The following is a 22,508-nucleotide window of genomic DNA, read 5'->3' on the forward strand; positions in this document are numbered from 1 at the left end:
AAGTATCGTTAAGATCTTAAAAAGGGAGAAGAAAAATAAAAGATCATTTATATGTTAGTGCTAACTTGAAGGTAAAACAATCGCACCTTTTGGGGTAAATTCTAAAAACGACTTTAACAAAAGCAGCATGCGTGTAAGATGAATATCTTTTTATCCAAGGCTTGTCATTTTTTGATATGTTTTCATTGTAAATTTAATATATGCTCCTTTTAAAAAAATCAAACTATATTGAATTATAAAATACAACTTCCTCTGCTTTTCCCCACCCCTTATTTTCTAGGGGTAACCACTGTTAATAATTTGGTATGTGTCTTTCCAGATACTATCTATAAATATACAAATAAGTATGCGTGTGTGTGTGTGTATCTGTGTGTGTATTCATTTTGTATAAATAGAATAATAATATGCTTACTGTCCTGTGACTATTTTTCATTTTACTATGAATTGGTAGACATCTTTCCATAAGAGTTTAAATAGATGTACCTCATTCTTTTGTCAATTACTACATATTCCATTGTGGGGCTATACTTTATTTAATCAGTCTCCTATTGAATGAACATCAAGTTTGTTTTCACTTCTCTATTACAAAGCATTAGTGAAGATGCTTTACATATATTTTTGTCACTGTGTGAACATTTTCATAAGTTTTTAAATTCGGTTTTTATATTAGTAATAAAATTTTAATGCACTTTCAATGAATGAGATCATAGAGATAATATACTTAAGGCCCTTTTCTTGGAGAAAGACTTGTGTAAAAGTGCATCATTTTTAAAGAAAAGCATCTTTTGCAGGATAATTCCCCCCCCATGCTTGATTAGCCAAATAAATATCTTGCCAACACTTACAAAAGAAAATTCACCTTATTCCAATAAAAATAAAATGCAATGAGATGTCTATAAGATAATGTGAGAAAGATGCATTGACATTTGGATTGCCTAGTTTTAAAACTTGAGGGATTTACATGAAATAGCCAAAGTGATCATGTTTGTCACGGTTTTTAAAACACTCTCCATGTTCATGCATGTTGCTCCACAGAGGAACTTAATTATGCCGTTGTGAAAAGTAGGAAGCAACATGTTGGTAATTATGAATGACCACATTCTCCACAGAAAAATAATTTTGACTGTATGTGAGGTTTGGTGGTTTGTTGGGTTGCTCATAAACTTGGAATAACATGAAACCTTTATTTTACAATGAATCCCAGCATTTCCCTAAGAACTTCTGTATGTGAAGTTAAGAAAAGAGGGGTCAAACCTTTTGGCACAAACAACATTCTGTTGCCACCAACCTTGATTTTCTGATAAGTGCTATTGTATCCTAAAGGTAGAACAGACTGGAAAACAATCAAAGATAAATTAAACACTGGTCGGGTTACAACCTGGTACCTTTAATTGTACTTTCCTTGCTGTGATATCAGGGTTCAGTGGTGCCTGTCAGGAAATTCCCTGTCTTGTGTCACCCACCATCTCTTGAGTCCCAAGGCCACAGGTAGTCTTTATCTTTCAATCCTATCACCCAAATACATGGCCCGTGGATCCCCTAAAGGACCTTCAAAATACTCTTCCAGTCCCCAAACAATGCAACCTCATTTTTCTACACTCCTTTGAGATTCTAACCAGCTCCTCTACACTGGAAAAGAGGAGGAGAGAAAGGAGTGGGTTAAAAACTCACTCAGGCACGTGCAAAGCACTAGCATTCCTTCCAGACCTTTGTCAGATTGAGTACACGTGCCGCCAGATGGATCTGCTTTCTCCCGTGTTAAACAATGCAGTTGTTTTTAACACTAGACTTTTATGAGCTCTGTTAAATTCATAATTATAAAAAGTTAGTGGCCTGAATAATATCCATTGGTAACTTCACTAAGTACCAAAATAAAAATTCATGGCAAACACCATTTTATATGTGAATTTTATATGCAGACTGCATGTATGCCTTAATGTGAGTCTTCCCATTGGATCGTATGCTTAACCTTTCATATTTGTGGCTGAAATCTATCCCAACTATTGAAAGTAATCTTTCCTGTGGTCAACTTTATTGTTTTGTGTTAATGCTTAGTATAAATATAGCCTTAAGATCCAATAATGCACTTTAAAATACTTGTGCCATTTAAGCAATTTGACAGAGTTGAGGAAACTAATTGCAGTATTTTGATGGAGACACAGTAGAATAACAGTATTAGCAAATATACGTCACCTCTTTAAATTTGGCGGGGGGGGGGCAGGGAGGGGGGTGGGTGGAATCAAGCTGAAAATTTAAAACAAGTAAAACATACCTGGAAAAGATGTAGCCAAGTTTCTGAAATTATAGTAATCCTAGAAATTGGTATTAGGAGCTCAAACGTAGCAAGTAATTAATGCATGTTACCTAATAACCTAGTTGGAATGTTTGTTTAAAATATTAAGTTAGTTTCTACTGAAAGTTTTAGCAGCATTTTTATTTTTCATGAAATCTATAAAAGAAATTCCACTGATTAGTAACATAGTAAATCAAAACTACCATCAACAGCCAGTTTGAGCATATTTTGTTTTTCAAATCATTGTGTTTTAATTATGACATTTTCCTACTCTGGAAAATAAGTTGCAAGTCCCATTTTAATATGAATATCTATAATTATTACTTTAATAAAACTGAAATAATTTTATAGAGGCATTAAACTATGGTCTGAACAAAATCAAAGTTCCAAATTTGGGGAGTATTCAAGATTGTGAAATGCTACCTTTTCAATGCAAACCTTTATAAGAGAAAGGCATTCCTTTGTAACTCTGGTTTAGAGGATGGAACTAATACTCATTTCATAGCCAACTGTTGAGTGGGGCTTTTATTGTACATCACTGTTCTGAGGCTGGACTGTAGTCATTTTATCGAAATCCAAGAAGCACAGAGTCACAGAAGTGTGAGACTTGTAATTGTCTATTTGGGGCATTAGCTGAAGTCTTCATATATCACATACCTTACATTTTCTCATACATAGTGCCAATTTTAGCAGCATGTAATTATGCATATTATAAACTATATTCTTTTTTGACTAAAGAAGTGACTTTTGAGAATAACAATATGGACTTAAAAGGCAATAAATTTAAAAGAAAACATAAAAAATTACTACTGCCTTTTTTTTTTGGCCACTTCCTTTTAGCTTATAAAAGAACTTTCATTAGGTATATTTACTTACTGCATTACTTAGATTACACAGACTTATTAGCATAGAAAAATTTTTTTTGTTTTTCAGGTCTATCCCACATTTTTGTCACTCTGTTCCATCATATTAAATGACTTTCTTCCCTGCTTGTGAAGTGATACTCACATACTTCAACATCAAGTTTCTGTTTTCTTTTTAGATTTCCTGGTTATCTTGCTTTTTCCCTCTGCAGTCCCCTTCCCATCTTGACGAAGTGTGGGATAAATTCTCTCACCATTAACTTTTTTGACTCAAATGAAATTCAAACTGAAAGGACTCCAGAATCTGGCCCTGGTAGTAAACATAATATACCTTGGCTTCTTTTATCTGTAAGTTAAAACATCTCAGGAATACTTGGAACACGTCCCTCTTCCTGATAGGAGTTGGAGAACACTGCCCAGCCCTCTGACAAGAAGTAAAATGAATGAGACGTTATTTGAATCAGAGAGCATAGAAATACTCTGAAACCAAGCTTCAGAAATTGTTTCATGATTATTATAAGGTCAATATTGTGTTTGCCTATTAGTTGGACAGAAAGCACGTGTGGACATTGATCCAGTCTGACCCCAGATCGTCCTTGATTCATCCAAAATGACCAGATGTGTGGTTTGGGGGTCTTTGTTTCAACAAAAAGTAGCACAGCTTGGACTTAGGGCTGGATTTATAATATATTGTCGCATTTGTACTTGACTGGATTCTTAGTTCTGGGAATGTTATTAGACTTCCTGATAATCTAAAGTGGGTGGTATTACATGTAACTAATAGCAGCCCTATTCTAGAGAAACCATGCATCATTTGCCAATGTTCAACTTTTTCATTGATATGATTTAGATATAAGCCACACTCAAGATATATTTAGCATAGGTTTATTACATGATATGGAAAAATTCAAAGGATAGTCAAACTTGGGTGTTAAAAATCCCCTCAAATTGCTGAGATGATGTTACTTCAGATTTTTCCTTGTAGCTGGCAGACCACATCGGTCATCAGTTCCCTGTAAAGTTAGGTGTTCATCTCATGCCCCAGCTGGAGAAATCATGTCAATAATCCAGTCAAGTTCTTAAAAATAATACTTTTTCATTAATATATTACTTCCTCTATGTCCAAATATAACTTTATTGTTTCCCTAGAGTAAATACTGTCTAAATATTTGATAGAAATATCTGAATATTTTTCAGTTTAAACAAAATTAGCATGCTTTATGTTCCTTTATAAAGAAAATTCTAGATAAAGTATGACTTTATCAACTGATTACAAACCCTTTCTCTAAGACCTATTTTTTTAACATCTTTATTGCAGTATAATTGCTTTACAATGGTGTGTTAGTTTCTGCTTTATAACAAAGTGAATCAGCTATACATATACATATACATATATCCCCATACCTCCTCCCTCTTGCTTCTCCCTCCCACCCTCCCTATCCCACCCCTCTAGGTGGTCACAAAGCACCGAGCTGATCTCCCTGTGCTATGCCCCTGCTTCCTACTAGGTATCTATTTTACATGTGGTAGTGTATATATGTCCATGCCACTTTCTCACTTTGTCCCAGCTTACCCTTCCCCCTCCCCATGTCCTCATGTCCATTCTCTACGTCTGCGTAAGACCTATTTTTTTTATTCCACGTGGCAACAGCTTAATTTTGTTATTTGATCATTTTCATCATAATTTAAATTCTGTAGATGGTCTTGAAAAAGGTGAACCAACCTTATGTTTTGTATGAAACCTAGAACACTAATTGGTATATATATATGATATATATATGTTGCTTATGAAAGAAATTATTAATTTAATAAGTAGTAAATTCCGAGAGAACAGAAATAGTTCTGTGTAGAAGGAACACAAAAACAGTGGCATAAAAATGTTGTTATGTTAACACATTTTAACATAACATAACAACACATTATTTATTAAGAAGCCACAACAGTTAGTTGTTTTGTTTCTATTGTAAACAAAATTGGTTATAAGATATATTCATGAAACAAATTTATTTATATGTATATATATATTGCAAAATTGTGGGCCTATTAAATTACTGTATTCACATTCTCCTTTTACTCAAAGAATGTAAAATGCTAAAAAGAAAAACATTTGGGTGTTTACGCTGTCATTACTGTATATTTAGAAATTGCAGTTCTAAAGAGTAATTGTTACCTCCTGTTTGAATTACCAGAATATATCCCATTTTATCAATAATTACATCCTCACAAACAATGGCAAATGAGAAGAATTTCTTAATTTTAAGATGAATGACTTTCACTAGTAGTTTGTACTAGATCTTGTCCATAGTTTCATTACATTACACGTTTTTCATTTTCTGTAAAACTTGTAGCCATTTTCCAAATAATGTCATACTACTTTTCATATTTATATATGAGCCTGGTTGAAAAGAGATTTTCTTTACATTTTCAATGATATTGAAAGTATTTATATAATTTTACTTTTTAACTTTGTCTACATTTCATTAGTCATACTGTTAACTTTGGTATTCATAAAACTATGTGGAGGAAACCATTATGAATATATTTTAAGAAAGAGGCATGTAGAAATAAAATAAGAAAATAGAAAATATTAATACTCTTTTGTAGAAATTCCTAAAAGAAAACTGGAAAGGAAACAAATTCTTTTGTGATGAAAATGTTGAAAAATCAGGAGTATTTAAGACCTTAATTTCTTACGTTTTTAGAGCAATCTGCTTCTTATCTCCAAATGATTATTTCATGCTGTTGGTTCCATGAATTGTGCTTTTAGCAGAATATATAATTTCCCCCCACCATTTTAGTGTTTATACATTAATCACTTATAAGAAAAGAAGAAATTAGTGAATAAAAGTCAGGGAAACTGGGTTTATTACCATTTTCCAATAGCACTAATGTATAGTCCCTTTAACCTTCCATACGGTGCTTTGTGTGATGAGAATATAAAACATTTATATATGTTCTTAGTGCCTTATTTTTTTCACTTGACTTTATTTCTTATCTAAAGAGCCATATATTTTTTGTGAGTGTTCTTTTGTCCTATTTAAAGTGCTGATGAGACAGTGTATCTCTAGGAATATATATATATATAGGCTGCATTTGCTACTTTCATTCACTGTATTATCTCTAGAACAACAGGTTAGCCAATATATTTTTCTTAAATTCATTGCTCATTTTTAAGCTAAAGTATTTTAAAAAGGATCGTAAACACCATAAATTGAAGCCATTATAATTGAAATGTATTTTTAAACCACCAAAAAGAATGCTGATTATTAAAGTTTAAAACAGGAGTTGAAATGGTTATCAGTCTTTATCTATAGCTCCAATTAGGGCAAAATTACTTTACAAAAAGCATTAAAAATAAAAGAAATTATATGGTACTTCAGGAATTCGGCCAGTTCACTACCAGTTGTCTTTGGTAATATTTCGTCTGTAATCTACTTCCACACAGATGCTGAAGAATGATGGTGTTTGCTAGTTACATAGAGTTATTAACTCACAGTGGGCTTTATCGACATCGAGACATTTTGTACAGTATATTATCTTGCTCTTCTTGGTCTTTGCCTTTTGGGTTATACAAAAAGCTTGTTTTGTTGTCTTCTTTATGTACTATAGTATGCAATTCAACGTTTCCTGATGAATGTATAGTGAATAATTAAAATAAATCATGTGCTTAGAAAAGACAAAGACACAGGTTGTATATGCAAATATGTGTAAATATTTGACAAAGAAAAAAAGAGGAAAAGAATCTTCCTGCCAACAGATATGTCTTGCTGGACAGGACATGGAAATTAACAGATTTTTTTTTTTTTTTTTTTTTAAGCAATGAGATTTAAAAATCTATTACCTCAAGAATTTTCAGTGGATATATATCAGTGTAATGATCCTTCTTCGTAAATACAATCTCACTTGCTGCTGGCGGTAAAAGCAACCCAAGTGTCAGATCACACAAATTTTAGGGGCTACCCTAAAATTTAGGGGCTAGTCTTTCAAAAGATTGATACTTTGTGAAATTTTGGAGTCCAATTTTGGACTTTCAGTAACATCCCTATGGCTTTTTGTTGTGGTTGGGCTTCTATTTTTTTTTGTTTGTTTGTTTTTGGTTGATTGTTTTAGAATGGAACGGTAATCTTAATTGTGAGATCAGATCTCATGGAGGGGTGTAAGGACATTCACTCTACTTGGATGCAAACTATGATGGGAATCAACTACTTTGATTGTCACTGTATGAACTGTTGTATGGATTCCTGTGGAGTGCTGTTTACTCGCATGATGTGTGCAAGACATCGTGCAGCGTCATCTAGCAATGCCTAATAAAAGTTTTTAAAAGAGAAGACTCTTGGGGTTTTTTTCCAATAGATTTGGAATTTAAAGAAATTAAAAGATAAAATTTGGCAGTGCCAAAGTTACATGTACATAAGTAAATTTGGAAAGTTATCGAAGTCATTTCTGCGCTAGATTCTAAGAATGGAGAAGCAGGAATGCCTAGAAATTCATGAGTGTGTGTTTTGGAAGGTGGATTGTGTTGTGTTGCTGTGGCATGTTTTGAGGAAAGCGCACAGAACAGTGACTATCAAGAAGCAAATACTGTGAAATTAGGAATTAGGCTTAATTCCTGCATGGGGTGCGATAAAGAAGCAAATACTGTGAAATTAGGAATTAGGCTTAGGGTGGTGACTGCTCTTTAGACAGAGGAGGCTGGACTGGAGTGGGGAAAGTAGAAACCAGTAAACCATTAGAGCTAAATATATATGCCTTCTCTTTAACCTAGCAATTCTTTCCCTAGATCTGTAATCAGGGAAACAAGGGCATTTGTTGACCAAAGGACATGTATAAGGATTCCCATCAAGAGTAAAGTGGATAAGTATACTGGGGTCGATTTATACCATGGAAAACTACAGAGCAACAACAATGAAAAAATAATTCTTAAAAATCTACAGAGCAGTGCACAAAAATATGGTTGAATCTCACAGACCTGTTGAGCAAATGAAGCCAGACACAAAAGGGGATATATTTATATGATGATAAAACTAATCGATGGTGACAGAAGCCACAACACTCGTTACTTTAGAGGTGCGGGTTATTGACTAGGAAGGGATGATAAAAAAAATATTGTATCACTTCATGTGGGTGTTAGACAAGGTACTATTAGGAATTTAATATAAAATAACCAGATTATTAGAAATGAAATTTACAATAGGCCAGGTTTTAATCCTCAGATCGCAATTGAAGTAGGTTTGCAAAGAGGTTAAGACCACAGCTGGGTGGCTAGGCTGCTGTATTCAAACCCCAACTCTGCCTCTTGCAGGGTGTGTAACCTTGGCCAAGTCACTTAACCTCTCTGTGGCTCAGTTTTCTCTTCTGTACTGGGGAGGGCAGCACATGCCTCCAAGTGAGCTGTGAGGGTTAACTGAGTTTTAAAAACACGTAAAGCACTTAAAATAGTGCCTTGCTCTTAACAAGCTTTCAATAAACGTTAGCGCTTATTATTGTTAGTGACCGTTTCATTCTGGACACATTGGCCCATACAATATGATTCATTGATATCACTCACAAGTACTGGAATATGCTAGCTTGGTATCATTCCTAGACATCGTGTTTTGCCAAAAGGCAAATTATTTTAATGGATAATGCTTGACATGAACCTGTTATGTGTTCATACAGGATCTCTGTTCATCCAGTATGTTCACATGTATTCTTATATAATCCTTACAGCCACCCTGTGGTGTTATATTATCCCCATTTTGTAAGTTTTACAAATGAAACAAAACTAAAAATACCAAAAGTTCAGTGATCTGTATGAAGTCATGCAGCAACGCCTTCATTCAAACTCCAGGCTGTTGCCTGCAAGTAGGTAGTTCCTTCCCCTGGGAAAATTCTGATATCTTTTGGGAAGAAAGAAGGAAAGGAAGAAAGGAAAGAAGGGAGGGAGAGAGAAGAGACGGAAAGAGAAGAGAAAAGAGAGGGCAGGAAGGAAGGGAAGGACGAATGGGGAAGGGAAGGGAAGGGAGAGGGAAATACCATTTCACAGTTTCAACATCCTTCTCCCCAATCCGCAACAAAAACAAATTGGGGTTGCCTTTGTCCAAAGCAGAGTGGGCGTCTCCGGCCAGGAGCTTACACTCAGAGACCCGCTCCGCGCATCCTCTCCCAGCGCAGGCCGGGACCAGGTACACCCGGTCCAGTGGGAGGCGCCCCAAGGACCACTACAGTCCTGGGATCCAGGGGTTGCAAAAGCCTTCCTTAGGGGGAGGCGGAGCCAGTGCCCACGAGCATCTTGGTCCCCAGCAAGCCCCGCACAAGGCCGCCGGCTGCCCTGAGCGAGGCAGTCGGACTGGCTGCGGGCGGTGACCGCCTTGCCTCCGGGCGTCTGGCGGGGACACGGGTGGGGCGCTTGCGGCCCGGACGCTGCTCGCCGCCTCCCTCCCCCCGCCAACCTCAGCTGTTGCCCGCTCCTCTGGACAGGGGTTCTGGGAGAAGCGAGTCTCCCTCCGCGAGCACAAGGGGAGGGACAGCGAGGCTGCGACGTCTGTGCGCCAGCAACACATCCCATGCCTGCATGTTTAAAGGAAGAAAGTTGTTTTGTTTGTTTTTTAATTGAGGAGGTGAATTTTTAAATTAAACTAATTTTATGGGGAGGCTAGAAGACAGTTGCCTGCAGTGTTCTGATCGCAGCTTCCATTTGCCAGATCACTTCTCATAAACCTGGCTGATAAAGTTTCTACATCTCATTAAAAACGTTACCCAAAAGAAAAGGAACAGAAGGAGAACGGGATGAAAGGGAGAAGGGAAAGGAAAGAGGAAAGAAAGGGACATTTAAGAAGCTAGAATAGGGAAAAGGAGCCGGAGAAGTGAAGTCAAGACAGTTGTAAACCCCATCTGATTTCAGTCCCAAAGGCAATTTTCTTTCCTCTACATTAGCGTGTCCTGGTTCCCCCCAAACATTAGAATTACCACTGTTACATTATTTGTTAGCATTGACTGAGTCTAAATAACTTGCCCCGTCATACAGCCTGTCAGGGACAGAGCTGAGATTTGAGCCACAGCAGTGGATTGCTTCTCCATCTCCTCTTATTAACCAGGGAATCCGAGGCAAGTTACCCAAGCAGTCTTTCAACATCTGCAATTTTTTACGAAGGAACATTGGGAAATAGGGAATAATCACGCATAGAGAGTTGAGGCTCCCATCAAATGAGACAGCATGTCTGCGAGCACACAGAATATTGCCAATTATTTTCTCTTTGATTTAATCATTTGTTGCAAATCTATTTGATATTTTTTATTCAGTTAATTAGATTTTTGGTAAACGTGTATTGAGCTCCTCCTATGTTATAAGAAATATAGCGTATATGCATTTAGGAGAAGGCCAGGCCCCAACACTGGTCTAGTGGAGACAGTGCTAGGCAAAGGTTCAAGGTGTACAGCATAATGTTTGTTTTTTTGTTTTTTTTTTTTGCGGTACACGGGCCTCTCACTGTTGTGGCCTCTCCCGCTGCGGAGCACAGGCTCCGGACGCGCAGGCTCAGCGGCCATGGCTCACGGGCCCAGCCGCTCCGCGGCATGTGGGATCCTTTCGGACCGGGGCACGAACCCGTGTCCCCTGCATCGGCAGGCGGACTCTCAACCACTGCGCCACCAGGGAAGCCCCCATAATGTTTTGATTTACATATCAGTACATCAGGAAATGATTATCACAATAAGTTTAGTGAACACCCATCATCTCATATAGATACAAAATTTTTAAAAATAGAAAAAACGATTTTTCTTTGTGATGAGAACTTTAAGATTTAGTTTTTAACAACTTTCATATATAACATGCAGCAGTGTTGATTATATTTATCATATTGTACATGACATCCCTAGTTCTTATTTATCTTATAACTGGAAGTCTGTACCTTTTGACTGACTTCATCCAATCCCCCCTCCCCCCCCCCACGCCCGGCCTCTGGTTGACCACAAATCTGATCTCTTTTTCTATGAGTTTGTGTGTTTGTTTTTGAAGTATAATTGGCCTAGAACACTATGTTAGCTCCTGTTACTCAACATAGTAATTCCATAACTTCTATACATTTCAAAGTGATCACCATAGTAAGTCTAGTTACCATATGTTAACAAAGATATTCCACAGTTATTGACTATATATGCCACACTGTGCAGTTCGTACCTGTGACTCATTTATTTTGCAACTAGAAGTTCGCAAAGAGGTATAAACTTCCAGTTCACGTGCATTCTTAACCAAGAAACTTAGATCACATGAATAAGGTGGTCTGGGGTAATGAAAAGAGCATGACTTGAGTCCAAAGGCCTGGTTTCTACTGCCTGCTCATGGGTGCCTGGCCTTGGAGGAGGTGTTCTATCTTTCTGTAGCCAAGTTCCCTTCCTTGAATGTGGGGGGACCAGATCGCTAACACACACATTATATGAACAGTAATATGTAATAAAGTTAAACTACGGCAGTTAAAAACCTCTTTCACAATTGTATAAAGTTAAATTTGCTTTAACAACTGCACAATGGGAATAAACATACTGTGGATACTGTTCATGCAGGAGGTTCAAAGTAGTGTTCAATGAATGGAATCTCCCTTCTCCCTTCCCTCAAGCAAATCACACTTGACCCAGAGAATGTCCTTAACAATTGCTGGGTTGTAATAGTGACCCCAAATTAGTAAGCTTCTTACCCTGGTCATTAATTCAACCTTGAATTAACGTATTGGCTTGCCAAGTTAGACACCATTGCATACTGTAAGATGCTTTAACACTTGTTTCTCTTAGCCGATCAACTATTTAAATTGGGTACAGGAAGTGCCTGCATGAGGACAGCCCGAGAAATCATCCAGGCATTCCATGAGGGAGGTTGGATGATTCCCCACACACACACACACACACCCCTGCAAGCAGCAGCACAGAGGCCCTTTCAACATCCAGAAATAGATCTCCTATTGAGCCTCTGTTTATCTCCTCTGACCATAAAAAGCAGCTGGCCCTGCAGGAAAGACTGGCAGCTGCAATTAACTCCAGGAGGCCATAAGCCCAGTCCCAAGCAGCATGAATAAAGGCTGCTCAAAGAACTTTTGGAGTCATGTTGCTAGCTCATTGCTAGAACCATTTGGTCCTCTGAGGAGGAAATCTGTGAGCTAAACACCACACACATCACTGCAACATTTCCTGTAACCACCAGAGGCACTCAGAATCATTCCATTATTCTTGGAGTTGCTTCAGAATGACGAGCAAATATCTACAACATGACTAAATGCTGATGGTGTTTTGTTAAATGAAAAGCATAAAAAACAGGATTGCATGATCCCACAGTTTTTATCTTCCATGACTTTGTATTCAAACTTTGCTCAGTATTAGACTAAGAGTAATTGTGAAGAGAAAGCTGAATCCTTTTTTAAAGCCTGGAGGGAGTAAGAGGTTTGTATTGGAACACTTTACACATCATTGCTAAACAGTTACCAGGTCATTAGGAAACAGCGTCAAACATCTCTCATCTTTGCTAAGAGCCCTTAAGAACATTATTCTTGTTGCATATTTTCTCTACAAATGAATTAATAAAGGCCTGGAAAATTGCAATAATCTAATTCATTAGGCATGGGTTCAGGAGCAGAACCAGGAAGTATCAAGTACAGCACAATAACCATCTGAAACTTATTTCAACTATGTTAACTTGGTATTATTACTATTAAATAAGCCAAGAAAGACTCCAAGTCTTTATCCCCCAAATGTCTTTGGGGCTTAACAAATGTGTTTAAAACTACAGGTAGCCATTTTTTATTACAAAAGTCTAGCTCTTTGCTTTTATTTCATCTAAAATTTGTTTTATAAAACAAAAATAAATGTTTCTAGGGAGCATTTGTTCTGCTATGGTGGTATAAACCCCCTATAGCTGACCCTTTCCTGTGAGTACAACAAAAACAAAAAACATGTACCAGAAAATGTTAAAATAAACAAGAACAGGCAGGTTGTGGTCGAAAATCAAACGTGGAGAAGCAACCCCCATGGTGGGATGGTCTCTGTTGTTTACCTCTAATGTTTTGCTCCAAAGGCATGATTGTAGAGGACACAGCTGCTAAAGTTCCAGTAGAACCCTCTGCTACCTTTACCTGCCTTCAGAACCACAGAAAGAAGACAGGGCAGGAGGGGAGTTGTGGAGGGGAGAGAGTGGAGAAGGAGAAATGAATGAAAAGAGGAAAGCTCAGCAGAGAAATAGAAACTATTTTTAAAAGAATCAAATGAGGGCTTCCCTGGTGGCGCAGTGGTTGAGAGTCCGCCTGCCGATGCAGAGGGCACGGGTTCGTGCCCCGGTCCGGGAAGATCCCACATGCCACAGAGCGGCTGGGCCCGTGAGCCATGGCCGCTGAGCCTGTGCATCCGGAGCCTGTGCTCCGCAACGGGAGAGGCCACAACAGTGAGAGGCCCGCGTACCGCAAAAAAAAGAATCAAATGAAATTTTTTAAACTTGAAAAATGCAATATCTGGAAAAATTCCCTGGAAGAGTTCAAAAGTATAATGGAGATAGCAGAGTAAAGAGTCAGTAAACGTGAAGCTAGATCAGTAAAAATTATTCTATCTGCAGAACAGAAAGGAAAAGATTGAAGAAAAATGAATAAAATCTTAAGAATCTGTGGGACAATATCAGAAGTTCTCATGCATGTGCACTTGGACTCCTAGACAGAGAGAAGAAAGAGATTGGAGGATAGATTACAATTGACACAAGAAAACTTTTTGGAAAATGTTCATTAACTTGATTGTGGTAATGATTTATACACATGTGGGAACTCATTCAATTGTACATTTTAAATTTAAATATAAAAGTTTAATGTCAATTGTACATCAATGAAATGGTTTTTAAAATTTTTAATTACATACACACACCAAAATAAAAAGGAAGAAAAGAAAATGAAATGTTCTTACACTCAAATAAGATTTTTGGTTTTCTTTTAATAGTCTTTTTTGTATTTTCTAAATTCTCATTATATACACATCTTTCTTTTGTGTTCAAGTTCTATGTTTTAAAATTGGTAAAAATTAAAATTATTTGTTTCTAAATAAGTAACTTAGGTAAAATATAGTATTACTCATCTGGGTATGTATTTGGGTACTTTCTATTAAAGATTTAAAGAAAATTTAAGTTTTATATATGTCTTATCTTTTGGATATGTTGTGTGTTTAGAGTGTTTCTTCTTTCATTTTATTTGAATGAGAATGCCTCCTATTAAGTTTTGATTTGTGGTTATTTGAAAGAGAAGGAAAACACAGAAATGTATAAATCAAAAATAGCTGTCTTACCATACTTAAATGTTTTAAACCTAAGCCCAAAATAGTATAACCCAATTTATAACACAGGATGTGCAGGGGTTAAAATTACCTTCTGAGTTCATTATTAATTTTTTTACTTACTGATGTGAAAATCAGCCTAGTCACCATGTTTTGCTATTATATTATGACAATGTTTCCATAACCATTTTAAACCCTGCATAAGAATTTTGTGCGTTCTTAAACATATTACTTCTGGTATATGACTATAAGAACTCATATTTTGTGAATGTGGGCAGGAGAAATAGATAGTTTACTGAGTAAATGTATATTTCTTTGTCTTTGATAGTTTGCTGACATATAAACCTTAAATAGAAGAAGCCCAAGGCAATTTTGTAAACCATTGTATTGCAAGTATTTTCTCCTTTTTATAAGGCCATTTGGGTTTTATCACATAACTGTCTTTTTTTTAGTTAGAAGTTACAGTCTAAGCCAGATGATCTTAATTTGAAGTTAAACTAAGGAGAAAGCAAATTAAGTGTTTTGTAGACAAAAATTTTTGTAGACAAAAAAACACCTATTCGGTGTTGCTGGTGGTGATTACATTTCATCAGTTCACTCTCATCATACAGCCTTAGCAATAAGCCTAGAGTCTCAGGCTGTGCCCTCCAAAAAGCAGAGCCCAAGATCTTGCTTGAAGGTAATAATTTAATTTGGGATGTGAACCCAAGAAACAGTGAACCCAAGTGAACAGCTGGGAGAATGAAACAGGAAAGGACTGTAGGCTTATCTAAGGATGCATTATCAAGGCACAGTTGTCTCTGTGGGAACTGTACCTCAATCAATCCTCGAGGTCCCTGAGAATAGCCATGTAATCTGTTTCTCAGAATTGCCCACCCCAAAGACAGAAGAGGACAAGTTTATCCACCTGCTCTGATGCCCATTAGTTGAGGGTTGCTCCGTGGAACAATAACTCCTTCATACTTCCATGTACATGAATTTCAAGGGCTCAGAAGTCTGCACAGGGCATCCAGTGAAGTAGAGGCAGAGAGCTCCCAAGATGGAAATCTGAGGAAGGGGCTGCCAGGTTACCTTTGCCAGCAACTGATTGCCTCTGTGCGGCCAAAGTAAAAGCCCAGGCTGAGGAGACGTGAGAGCATAAGCGGTAGCAATGCAGCGTTGTAGGGATAAATATACCAACAAAGAAGAGAAATAAGACAGTTTGTTAGGCTAATCACATTAGCCTCTGATACACACACACACGTGCGCACGCACGCATGTCTTGACACTGGCTTCCATCAGATTTCAAGAATCAATTATGTTCCTCTCTTCCAGACTCTATGTTCAGTAACGGCAAGTTAGTAGTTTCAAATCAGCAAAGATGTGAGTGTTTACACTACAGAAATTGGCAGTCTCTACACACCAGAGCATTTTTGTTTGTTTGTTTGGTGGGAGTGGGGCAGAGAGCTGGTTTGCCAGCACATGACTACTACGTGTATGTATCCATATATATGTGTGGGTGCCTATACAGAGACACATGACAAAGGTTTAACTTATTTGTAAATTGTATTTTGGTGAAATAATAAAAATCAATTAAATTTAAAAATAGTACTATCTTGATTCCAAAATAGCAACTATCATAGGAGCCTTTCTGTGAAGGACTAAACTTGAAAGCATGAGCAAAATGTTAATGCCACCACCTACCAACCCACAGATTAAATGCGGAAGAAAGAAAAGACCTCTAGCTGAGATAGTAGCCATATGACAATCTGTTATGACCTGACCAGCACATGCATGAAATTTATCAGACATTTAAGAACAGGGCCACGTAACATGAGTAGTCCTCCAATCCTTTCAAAGTCCCTTAAAAAACAAGTGTGTTTTAAAATTCAAACACAGCCATTTGGGGCCTAAATTCAAACTATTGAACTCATCATATTGCTTATAACTTCTTGTGGTTTGAAAGATCTTACTTATAACTTAGGATCCACAAGCTTCAACCAATTTAGAGGACAATCTGGTGACCAAAGATAACAAAGCTTGTCACAGAGAAGTATTTGTTCAGAGGGCCAGAACATACAAAAGGGGAAAACTTCTGCAAAAGCCAATGCTTCAGTTCTGTGATTATCTTTGCTGTCAGGAACCAGGGCTATTCTATTTACATTTATCCCAGGTGATTTATTACTAAAGTAAATATTCTAATGTAGGACTACTACTGCATTTTTAAAAAAAATAAATTTATTTATTTATTTATGTATTTTTGGCTGCATTGGGTCTTCGTTGCTGCGCACGGGCTTTCTCTAGTTGCAGTGAGCGGAGGTTACCCTTCATTGCAGTGCGCAGGCTTCTCATTGCGGTGGCTTCTCTTGTTGCAGAGCATGGGCTCTAGGGCATACGGGCTTCAGTAGTTGTGGCACACGGGCTCAGTAGTTGTGGCTTGTGGGCTCTAAAATGCAGGCTCAGTAGTCGTGGCACATGGGCTTAGTTGCTCAGCGGCATGGGGAATCTTCGCGGACCAGGGCTCGAACCCGTGTCCCCTGCATTGGCAGGTGGATTCTTAACCAGGCAGGTCCTTACTATTGCATTTGAAATTTCACAATTTAAATTTGTTTCATGATGCTTCCACTTTAGTATAAACTTTAAAATAGAAGATTCTTGTGGGGAACACTCTGGTGAGTGTTCAGCATTTCAGCTGCTGGTGAAATGCTGTCAGAAGCATAAATATTTGTTGAACCAAGACATGGTTATTAAAGCCATAATCATTATAGTGATTACCCTGGAATCTCTCTTTGGGTCTCTATCTCTTTTTAATAGATAACTCTCTTGGTACTGGTACAAAGGTGTATAACCCTTGCATTTCTAAAATGACCCAGAGTCACGTAGCCAACAATGGCTTTAGGTTAGGATTTATTCTTACCTTGATACGTGTCACTTTATTAAATTATGAAATGCATTTAGTATACAATGGTGAATTTACTTAAGTTGCTCGTTCCCTTGCTTCTTTACTTTTGCTGATAAATATACATAAGAATATTGTAATAAACATCCAACACTTGTATCAACATTGTTATACCTTGTGTGATGATTGCTTTTAACACTTTAACCTAATACCACACTGTTATAGGAGTGATGTAATGAATATGTTAAACGTTATGTATTTAATGCACATGAAGAGAAAGATGTGCTGTGAAATGCTTGAGAAGCTGTTTGACTTCATGAAATCAGAAGCTTTAGTTTCAGACAGACGTGTCTCACCAAAAACTGCCTTACCGTGTAATTTTGGGCAAATTAATTAATCACTCTAAACCTCAGTTTCTTCATCTATAAACAAGGAATGCAATATAACCTAACTCACAGGGTTCTTGAAAATTATAACTAAGATGACCTATATCAAAACCTCTGCACAGTGCATGGAACAATGTTACATTCAAAAGATCAAATCGAAACAAAACATTGTTACTATCAGAAATAACCTCACCTAGAAAACGGAGATAATAATAGCTCATTTCAAGGGATATCGTGAGGAATAAATCAGTTTATATATGTAAATTGCCTAGCAAAATGCTTAAAACAAAATAGATAATCAAGAAATGATAGCTATTATCATCATTGGATTTGTTGCCACTGAAATAAGGTCTTTTACATGCTTATGTTTTAAAGTGCTTATGATTTGGAGCCCTCTGGTGGTCCTATTGGGCACTGCAATTTTGAATCAGTTAGTAGTGTTAAGCTAACTTAGATCAGTATTTCCTCAAACTATCATTTACATACTATTTTGTCAATCCAAAAGAGCTGTTACTTACTTAATATTTTTATTTAACTTGACTTATTTCTTAAGGGAAAATCAATATATTTCCAAAACCAGTTTTGTATCATTATGATAAATGTTAAACCAGTATGTTTTTAACATTTGTTAGATACATAACTGTTAATATAGAAAACTGTACTTTGGGTACCAACCAGAATTATACCTCATACAGCACTTGAGAAACATTATTTTATATCAATAGATTTCATTATATGAAGGGTTAGGAGAGTTTTCAAAAGAGGAAGCAATTTTTAAAAATTGAATCAAAGAATTATGAGACATTAGTTTGATGGACAAGAGGACAAAGGATTTTCCCAACAGAGATTAAAGTACATGTAAATGCAGAGGGCTGTGGAAGCACTTGCCTCATGGTGGAAACTGCAAGCGGTTACAAATAGCCGGACCCTGGAGTACAAGTGAGTAATTGGCCGGTACAGGGAGAGAGGTGGACGTGGGCACATCAGGGAAGGCCTCCTGGGTCGTGGGGAAGACAGTGGACTCCTTTCCTGTAGAGTCATCATTTTCCCAAGAATTGAGTTCCATGAGATTTTAGTAAATACTTCTCCTCTCCACCCCTCAAAAGTGTTTATGTGGTGTCGAGTTTGCGAAAAGCTGAGTTAAATCAAATTACACAGTATTTTGTTATTGCAGAGGTTGTCACAGCACTGTAAAACTCTAAGAGGACATTATAATATGCAGATTTCCTAATATGTTTGATCTTGGAGTAGTTTATTTTTTTAAATGTTGTCTTCCTTGTGAGACAACGCAAGTAAGAAATGTCCTTGGGTTATGGAGAGTTCTTTTTTTTTATAAAGACAGTGATAACATGATTAGAAGAATCATTAGTAACAGTATGGTGGCGGATTTGAAAGAAAAAAAAAAACTAGAGGCTGCCAAATGAGTTAGATTATGGCTGAATCACCCATAGTACATGTAGAAAATGTAACATAATCACTGCATATGTCATGAATTTTAAACTATAATAGCTAAAACTAATTTTAGGGCAGTATAAATTTGAAAGCAGTAATTTATGCCTTAAAAAAAAGAGACATTAAATAAAGTAATGGAGCTTATTGGAAGGAATGACAAAACCTAAGAGACATAAAGAACTGACAGGAGAGAATTCTTAGAAAAATAGAGAAATATCCCACGCCAAGAAATTAGTACAATGGCAGGCAAATCTGAGTAACAGAAAATAATCGTGAGGATAGAATAAAAGGTATGATAAATGCTCAACAGTAACAAATTATAGAAAAAATTACTTCCTTTTTATTTGAATAATTATATTGTGTACTTCAAAAGTTTCTTGCAGCTTTTATTGAAAATGACAGATGTAGGTGGAACACTTTAGCTTATGAAATAGAAATCAATTGTGACTCTTATCATTATGAGTTTTCAAAACCAGACTGTGAACATATGTATGTTAGTACAGGGTAGTACTCTGGCAAAAGTGAGCTGGAGATAAAGAGAGGTGGAATTTTTTTTTAAATCGCATAAGTAGAAAACAAAACTTCTTGAATATTTAAGAGAAGTAGAAAGGGAGGAAAATCTTTTTTCCAGAGGATATTGAATGATTCAAGCAGTTTGATGGATCCTGTTTGCTGTCAAATTGATTTTATGAACTAGCATTTAAAGCAGCTGCTCTACTCATTTGACAGTTATGGGGAATAATTACACATTTTCCTTACTAAACTGGTTTGAAATGTCACATTGCTTGAGAGTTCCTTCAGCTTGTCAGATTGTGTTAATTTTCTCCATTTTTCTAGTGAATGTTTTAAACTGTTGACCCAGCTCATAAATAGAGCAGCCCTTTTCTTCCTCTTCTGAAAAAGACAGGTGATTGGGTAACAGATATCGTTGGATATGCAGAAAGTGAAGCATCCTGGTATAGAGGTAAGTCAATGTTTTTAAGAGAAAGTCAACATAATTTTTTTCTTTTTTCAAATTCTTCCATTGATATTATGCAACATTTATTTCAGGAGAATTTAATCGATTAAATTTTTTTTAAACTTATATTTTCACTGAATATTCCCTAATCTTATTACAGAATGAATTGTGGTTGTAATTTTTTTAACTGTTCCCAGGAATGGAGGGAAAGAAAATTAGAAACTGGAAGCAGTCTGGCATCTGTGTTAAGAACACAGGTTGAGGAATTTAATCTGGGTTCATAGTTCAGCTCCACAGTTGTTAGCTGTCTGATCTAAGCCAGTTAAACAACCCAAGACTCAGCTTCTTTGTCTGTAAGGTGAATGAAAATACCTCTCTTCAAAGAGACTTTATGTGTGTGCAAGAGATTATTTTATCATTGTGGCACAGTCTAAAATTAAATTGTTAATATTAAATCAATATTATTACTTTGGGTTTCATTTTTCAAAATGAAAATCAGAACATGACCTCTAATAGTATGAACCATTTGGCATCTCAGATTGGGTTCCACTGATTTATCCAACCTTATCTACAACTTATTCCCAGAACTAACCCACCATTTCTGTGTGGCTGGTCTTACTGACCAGCCTTCCTAGCTTCTATTTTCTAGAGATTCCAACCAGATGGTCACCTAGAGGTGGCACTCTATCTTCACTTTTCCCAGTCAACACTTATCAAGCACAGGTCCCTAATTCTCTTTTAAGGTATCCATATATATGATCATAAATTAGTATATTAACCATTTGTCAGAACACGTTTACTTTTTAACAACTGCCTTCAAGTTATCTAGAAAACTGCCTAGTGGGAGAATGTCAATCATCAAGAGTCAGGAGTAATTTTTGGCAAAAGGCTGTATTGACAGCTCCAAGTGGTTGCCTGTCCACTCTGCCCATACATAAGATCATCATAGATCAACAGGATAATACTTACATGTGAAGTCTATTGCTCCTTCGAAGATTAGAAAGTAAGGAAAACTAGGAATGAGAAAACCTTGCATTAGTAAATTTACATTTGGCAAATGAAAACCTCAAATCTCTAATTCTCATAATATGATAGACCAGAGATCCTGATACCACCCCACTAGATAAAAACGTAATAAATTATTGAAAACTTTAAATACACTTTTTAAATGAAGAGAAGAGGCTAAAAAATAGTAAGGGAGATATGAGGACAGGGGTGAATTATGAGCAGGTATCTGGGGAAGTAAGATACCTTGGAGGCATATGCAGATTCTTATTTCCATTCAGAAAGAAATAAGAAAAAAAGTCTTGTAACTACAAAAAAATGGGGAGTCAAATGCAAGAATAGTCTTCATAAAGTTTAGACTCAACAAAAAATACAAGGAACCTAGGAATGAATGTAACAAAAGAAGTTCAAGGTGTTTATTGTATTAAGAATACGGTAAAACTTAATTGAAAGATATTAAAGGAGACATAAATGAATGGAATTAGTTACTCTGATCATGGATGGGAGATTCAAATTTTTAAAAATTTATCTATAGGTTCTATGCTACTTTGATCAAAATTCTAGTAGCAGTTTTTGTAGAATTTGTCTTGCTAATTCTGAAATGTCTGTGAAAGAATAAAGAGCTATGTGTAGCCAAGACACATTTGAAGAAGTACAAGCTAGAAGATGTTCCTGAGCAGATTTACAGTTTAGTATCAAATATCATTAATTAAGATTCTGTAATATCGGCCTAGGGATAGACAAATTGATCAGTGGAATGGAATAGATATTCCAGAAATTAAACCACATATGTATGGGAATGTCATATATGACAGAGTTGGCATTGCAAATTTGTTGGAAAAAAAAAAAAAGATGTACTAATAATTGACCTGGAACGGTATGGAGGAAAATGCACTTGGATTCTTTCTTCACACTATAAGCAAAATTTAATTCACTTAAATTGAAAGAATATTTTATTTAAATGTGAAAGACAAAATATTAAGACCTTTAGAAGAAAATATAGGGAGAATATATTTATGATTCCAGAGCAATAAATGCTCTCTCTTACTAAACAGAAAAGCACAAAAAGTAAGTGGAAATAGAACAGTTCACCATATTAAAATTAGAATGCCAATCAATTAAAAAATATAGAAAACAAGTGAGAAGAGAAGCTACAAAGTGGGAGAAAATGTTTGCAATATGTGTAACTGACAAAAGACTAGTATGTAGAATGTGTATAGAGCTCCCAAATGTTAACCATATAATGCAAAACAACCCAATAGAGAAGTGGGCAAAAGAAAAGAACATGTATATTACAAAAGAGGAAACAGAATGGTAAATAATCATATGAAAATATACTTAATCTTGTCATTCTAGGAAATGCATATGAAGACTGCAATGAAATACAATTTTACACACACTA

This window comes from Globicephala melas, chromosome 14 (assembly GCF_963455315.2).
Source record: "Globicephala melas chromosome 14, mGloMel1.2, whole genome shotgun sequence".
Taxonomy (NCBI): Eukaryota; Metazoa; Chordata; class Mammalia; order Artiodactyla; family Delphinidae; genus Globicephala; species Globicephala melas.